The sequence below is a fragment of the Centroberyx affinis genome, unplaced genomic scaffold (genome assembly GCF_046629955.1).
Source record: "Centroberyx affinis isolate AG114_WGS23_722 - 3 ecotype Tasmania unplaced genomic scaffold, CSIRO-AGI_Caff_v1 ptg003728l_1, whole genome shotgun sequence".
In the NCBI taxonomy this organism is placed as follows: Eukaryota; Metazoa; Chordata; class Actinopteri; order Beryciformes; family Berycidae; genus Centroberyx; species Centroberyx affinis.
The window spans coordinates 43,499-50,386 of NW_027281608.1; the positions used below are offsets into that span (position 1 = coordinate 43,499).

A 6,888-nucleotide genomic window follows, 5' to 3' on the forward strand; every position below is an offset into this window, starting at 1 on the left:
GAAATAACACTGACCAATACATTATCACATAAAACTGTTTTAGGTAGATGAATAAATTCTCACATTAAACAACAGTACAACAATGGCTTCTTGTACTTTTTTTTAACTGTATTAAGGTAACCAATTTTCTCAGTGATCCAAAATCTTAAAGGGACAAAACAAGCAAAGATGGTAGTGAGATTAACAAACATTTCCATAACTACTAACATTCACACATAGCACACAGGCGCAGGTGGGAAAACCTGAATGTCCATAAGGCACAAGCATCTTTCAAAAGAGAAACCTCCTATATGGTTCCTTGCCATGAGTATTTTGCATATGATATGCAAGACATGTGCATAGCCATTCAAAGTCATTAACCATCTGAGGAGTGTACACACATGAGGGTTGATTGTGTTGTTCTTTTTCTCAGAGACCTTTCCACTTCTTTTTCCCACAACCTTTGTGGGGGCCGTCTTGGTGCCGGTGGTTGGGTTGATTCCAATGAAACACAAAAGCGTTAGGAAAACTTTGTGATTTAAATCAAGCATGCAGACATGCACAGTGATGTTTTTCTACACATTCAATATTATCCACATGAAATGCAAATTCTACATTAATTTAATTTATTTACATTTTTTTAATATGTGATCTCTGTCCAGCACCTGTGAATCAATTTTTATAAAAATGCACTTCAAAAAATCCTAATAAGCACATGGTTACCTTTGGATGAATTCCAGCGTGCAAGACACCTGCTCCTGGTACACCAGATTGAAGTTGTAAAAAGCTGAAAATAATGTTGCCATTCCAGCCACGAAGTTGGGATTATGGAGGCACAACCACCTGGCCCTCGACGCTCAGCATCCATTGGGTTGCTGTGAGCACTTCACCCAAAATCCATAAACGTAAGAATTCCATGTAAATGTGCAATTTCTGGCTTTCCACATACCATATCCACAGGCTGAACTGTTAAACTAAGGCATAACATTCACAGTTTATGAAATGCTTTATGACAGATTTCAAAACATTGTTTATACACTACCTAAGACTATCAGTCTCGGAGAGTCTGGAAGCAACAAAGCTCTTTCTACATCAGCTGCTGTTGCTAATACCTAAAAGGCAAAAGGACAAACAAAACATACAAAAGTGAATAACAGCTAAAGGACCATACCAATGTTCTTTCACGTTTAAGCCCATTTAGTACAAATTACACATACTTGACATTACTGCCGACCATTTTCTAAATTATACCGTGGGTATTTAGATTGATGAATGCGTTTTTTCTACTTTTCCAGGCAGCCACTGGTTTCACTTCATTTCAGTACAGTATGAAAATCAACTTGCAGACTTGAAACTTGCTTGAAATACAATAGGTAATCCATCACAGTGAACATTTAGTTGTAACATTAGTAACATTTTAGCCTTTATTTGTTTTGTCAAAGTTGCCTTATTGTCGCATTGAGAGCAGAGAGCGTTTACTTACCATGTTTGATTTTTTAACAATATAGCTTGTGTTTGCAATGCTTTTTGGTAGTAGACTCTAAATCCTGGATTTCGGAGTGCACTTGTGCACCAACAAGGAAGCATTATCAAGTATATGGAATTTGTAGTAAATGGGCTAAAACATGAAAAAAAAACAAAAAAAAAAAACGGTATGGTCACTGAACAACACTGAACAAAGATTCAAGAGTGAAGAAGAAGAAACAATGAATTCACCGCTCTGTAGTACTTAGCAGCACCGGAGAGAGGGAGTTAAACACAAAGCGGTTGGACGCTGTGCTACTCCAGTGCCCTATTCGCTTCTGCTCATGCAATGCGGTTTTCCAACCACAGATATTGGTCCGTAGTATTCGGATAGCAGTCATATCCGGAAAAAAACACTTAGAGAGTGTGTCCCTTAGGTGTTACGTCATTGATTGCAATGCGTAGGTATAGGTGGAATTGATAGTCAGAGCCAAACGATTCTCAAGAATCTGAAAATTTGGACCCGATTCTTAATTTCCATCCTTATTTAAGACTTCATTTTTACAAGACCATAATAACATAATTTTCAAAAACAACACATTTATTAATTTCACACTTACATCAGCCTGCAGAATGAGTGCCTCAGGTTTCTCTCTGAAGTGTGCCATAAGAAGGCCAAAAGAGGTTGCTCCACTGTCATCAAACTTCATCAGGATGCGCTGTATCTCATCTCCACCAGTCCCTGCTGACTTTTGCCGGAAAAACTGAAGTATCAGCTTCCCCCTTTCTTCTATTGCCTGCTCCATTTTATCCAAGATGCTGATGTCTGTTAGTAATTTGAAGTGGTTGTACATTTCTTTGGGTGTGAAAAGATATGGCCAGTCATGCTTCAACTCAACAATTGATGGAGGTGGGCAGGCGTTGATGGATTTCCGCTGCAGATAGTATGTTGCTTTCATCAACTGATGCAGATGTCCTCTCTCTGCCCCAGTTGGCCCCTCAGTGCTGTAAAGGTCTTTCATTTCTTGCTGCTTTTCTTTGAGACTTTCCTCAGATTCCTCTGGTGGGCAGTCAGGCTGCCATCTCACGCAGCCATATTGGTCAGCTGGTCCTCGGGCAATGTCTTCCACTAATGAATTTGAGACACTTTTGTGCTTCCTACGTCTTGAGAGAGTGTTACCACGATAAACATGCTCTACTCGCGATTTTATTTGAGTTAAAAGGGATCCATAGCCACTGCCAATTGTAGTGCCGTCTCTCAGGACATCAGCAAAGCATTTGGGATACTGTTTTACAATCATCTTGGCGATTGAGAGGCACTGAGATTTTGATGGATTTAACTCAGTCAGTCTCATTTCATCAACCACGATTCTTACCATTTCCCTGCGGTCTTTAGCAGGAGGACGCTTTTCCAGTGCGATGGCTGTTGTGATACCAGAAGGCATTCTGTTCCAAGGAACTTTGAAGTTGTCTGTCCAGGCACTTAAATCCACATGTGTAGCGGAGCTGTTGGCACTTGATACACTTGGAGTGCTTGATGTGGAGGAGGAGGGGAATGAAGAAGAATCCTCTGCAATAGTATTGAAAACTATGTTGGTAGGCTCTACAGGAGTCAGTGTTATGCATCTTGCTTGGTCTGAAAAAAAAGAGAAAAAGATTAATTAGCATCTTTCCAGGTAATACTATAACTCAATATCCACAAACCATGATAACGATAACTTTCAATGAGCCTAAATACAATTTTTTAATATTGTAAGGTGTTTTGGTTATTTTGTACACACCCTGTACATTTACGCCCTATGACATACCATCGACATGCCATGCATTGAGGAGCCTGCGACACTGTATAGGCGTGATGTGGTCGGGCAGATCCTCTTCTTTAATGTATTGCAGGTCAGATGCAGATTCAACTCCTATGCTCACCAATTTGTTCAGGAGGGACAAGAGTTTATCCTCTGGTAGGCCAGGTAATACTGCTAACACAGCATTTCTTATCTCCTCCTCCAACACTGACATGTCTCTACAAATCAGGGAAAGAGTGATGAAAGATCATCATTGATGTGCCATTCAGCTTGTACTCAACTAATGGGTAGTAATCAAGGAGGTCCTCTTGCTTAACACACATGTAGTTTGGCTCTTCAACTACCTCCAGGCAGTGGATACCCAAATCAACAAGCTCCACAGCCTGCTGCCTCCCCACAACAAAGTAGACAAAATCATTATGATGGATCAGAATTAATTTAATCCCACCCATGTGCAAACCTTCATCGTCTTGTCCTAGGACAACATACATGCCCTTTTTGTACTTTGTACCTTTGACAGTGACCTCATTAGTGGCTACAGTGGTGTTCTGTGTGAAGTCAAATGCTGCAGTTGCTGCCTTGATGCTCTCATTATAGTCACTAACATAAAATTCAGTTCCTCTCTCAACCTGAATGACAGGTGGAAAAAGACTCCCAGCACCTAAGTACGCTTGAAGGAGCTGGTGTCTCTCTGCTAGAGTAGCACACAGGTTCATAAAGTTGTGCAATTTTCTTGCACACTGTTTGAAGAAAGTGTGCTTACTTTCAAATCTCAACGTCCAAAGATGGATGAGTGGGCCAAACTGAAGTATGAGCTCAGGATAGTGACAGAGATAGTGATACTTTGGTTTAAGGGGATGGTCTGGAAATAACTCAACTCTGGACTGGATATATTCTTCAATGAGGACATCCAAGTAGGCAACCTGGTCGGCAGTAATTGTTGGTGAACATACATACCCAACTATTTCTCTCAGAGCAAAATCAACTTCCATACATCACTTTCAGAAGGATTCTTTATCCTGTCTCCAACCAACAGAGGCAATACTCTCAACAGGCACCAATTTTGGACTGCATGACCACTTAACTTCTCACTGCCTGGGCTGAACTCAGGGGGCTTGTCATGCGCTTCATTACCAAGGTAGGTAAACTGGTTTATGCTTCTGTTCAACTCTACATAGGTGAAATGTTTCTCCTGGTTTACCAAGTGGTTAATGCATAATGCTAAGTCACAAGAAACAATGCCCTCAAAAAGGTCATGTCCGAGACATGGCGGAAGACCAGGCTGGCAAACATGAAAATAATGCAGCTGGTTGAATACGGAGTCAAATTTTATGCCACACACTGAGTCTGTGTGACTTCTTGCTAGGCCTTGTACATGTTGCTGATAGGACTGCTTTGTTCTTTTTGAACTAGCTGACAATGGACTAGACTCAAATGTTTGTCTGTCTATGTCACAAAATCTACAAAAAATGATTATCTCCAGCTATGGCACATACAGCACCTCTAATAACTGTTCCATCCCTCAAAACAATACCGCCATCCTCTAGCTCCTTCAGGTCTTTTATCAATGGATTGAGAACCATTTCCTGCCCAAAATACTTAAAGTCCTGTTCCTTGCAGAGAAGAACAAGCTGCATGTGATCAATATTTGACCTGTTGTAAGGCAAAATGTCACCAAGCGTCAGATATACTGCCAGGTGGAAAATCCCCGGGCCCAGATGGGGTTCCGGTGGAATGGTTTAAGGCTTTTAAAGATAAGCTCACTCCCTACCTGGTTAGAACCTATAACTATAGCTTCAACATTGCCCACCATTTACCGGAAACAATGTCATTAGCCAACATCTGTTTGATTTTGAAAAAAGACAAGGACCCAGAAGACCCAGCGTCTTACAGGCCTGTATCACTCATTAATGTAGATGCAAAGATTTTGGCTAAGGTCTTGACTTTGAGGCTTGAACCACTAATATCAATATTAATAAAACCTGATCAAACAGGCTTTATTAAAGGAAGGAGTTCCTTTAATAAAATCAGGAGGCTTCTGAACATAATACAGCTAGCCAGTGATAATGATGTACAGGGTCTGGTAGTATCTCTGGATTCATTAAAAGCATTTGATAGGGTTGAATGGCCCTTTCTTTTCTATGCTATGGAAAAATTTGAAGTAGGTGCAGAATTCATTGATTGGGTTAAATTGCTGTATTGGTCCCCTAAAGCAGCTGTTGTTACTAATGCCTACTGCTCAGATCCTTTTCCATTAGAGCGTGGAACCCGCCAAGGATGCCCCTTGAGCCCCCTTTTGTTTGCATTGGCTATTGAGCCCTTAGCAGAGCTCATTAGAACTACCTCAGTGATTAAGGGCTTCAATGTTAAAGGCACAGTACATAAAATTTCTCTTTATGCAGACGACGTCCTGCTGTACTTAGTCGAGTTAGATACTACCATCCCATGTCTGCTTGAATGTTTACAACAATTTGGACACATATCAGGTTTTAAGGTGAACTTATTAAAAACGGAAGCCATGCCCATTGGTGCTATGGCAGGCTCTGTTCCACCTAGTGGCTTTCCTTTTCGTTGGTCACCTAAGGAGATAACATACCTTGGAATAAGAATTGGTCCCTCTCTTAAAAAACTGATTAAGCTTAATCTTAAACCAATCATAATGCACATTAAGGAAGACTTGCATAGGTGGGGAACCCTACCTGTTTCCTGGTTGGGCAGGATAAGTGTGCTCAAAATGAATATATTACCTAAGTTGTTGTACCCCCTACAGATGTTACCAAACTCAATTCCCAACGGCGTTTTCATAAATTTAGATAAAATGTTTACACAATTCATTTGGCAGGGTAAAAAGGTTAGAATGAAAATAAGTAAATTACAGAGAGGCAAAGAACAAGGGGGGCTGGGAGTCCCAAATACACGGCTATATTATTGGGCAGCACAAATGCGGTATATATATGAATGGGTGAATCCAGATGTTACAAATACATGGATTGATATGGAGTCTAGAAACGGTGGCATACTGACACTAAAGGACTGCCCCTTTGTAAATCATAAGAAAGTAAAACTGGAGGTTCAAAATAGAGGTTCACTTTTCACTTCTGGCTCCCATATGGAGAAATCCAGATTTCCCCCCCTCATGCCAGGATTTGGTGTTTAGGCTATGGCAGGAAAAGGGTCTGGACCAGCTTGTTAAACTCTATGAAGGAGGAATAATGGAGTCATTTGAAGGCTTGAAGAGTAAATATTCTTTACAACAGTCTCATTTCTTCCGCTATTTACAAATAAGACATTATATACCAAAAAATATACGTGCTCCAAATGCGTCTTTCTTGGAAGACATTCTTACACAACCCATACCAAAGAGATTTATTTCTTATGTTTATGAAACCTTTGGTTTAAATTTTAATTATTCTACTGATCACATCCGAAAACAGTGGCAGATTGATATAGAATGTCAGATAGAGGAAAATGTCTGGGCAACAGTTATAGAAAATACACTTTCTATTTTGAGCTGTAATACTGATAGAGAGACACAATTTAAAATATTACACAGGCTTCATTGTACACCATTACTGAGGGGCAAGCTTGGTCTAAGCTTGCCCCTCAGAGAGAAGTAAAGGATGAGGTGGTTACCTTGGTTGGA

At 40.4% G+C, this 6,888-nt stretch overlaps 1 pseudogene; it reads right to left on the reverse strand.

Moving 5' to 3' along the window:
• Positions 1-202: 202 nt before the first annotated feature.
• LOC139662197 (uncharacterized) lies at positions 203-3,459 on the reverse strand (annotated as a pseudogene).
• Between the last annotated feature and the right edge of the window lie 3,429 nt (positions 3,460-6,888).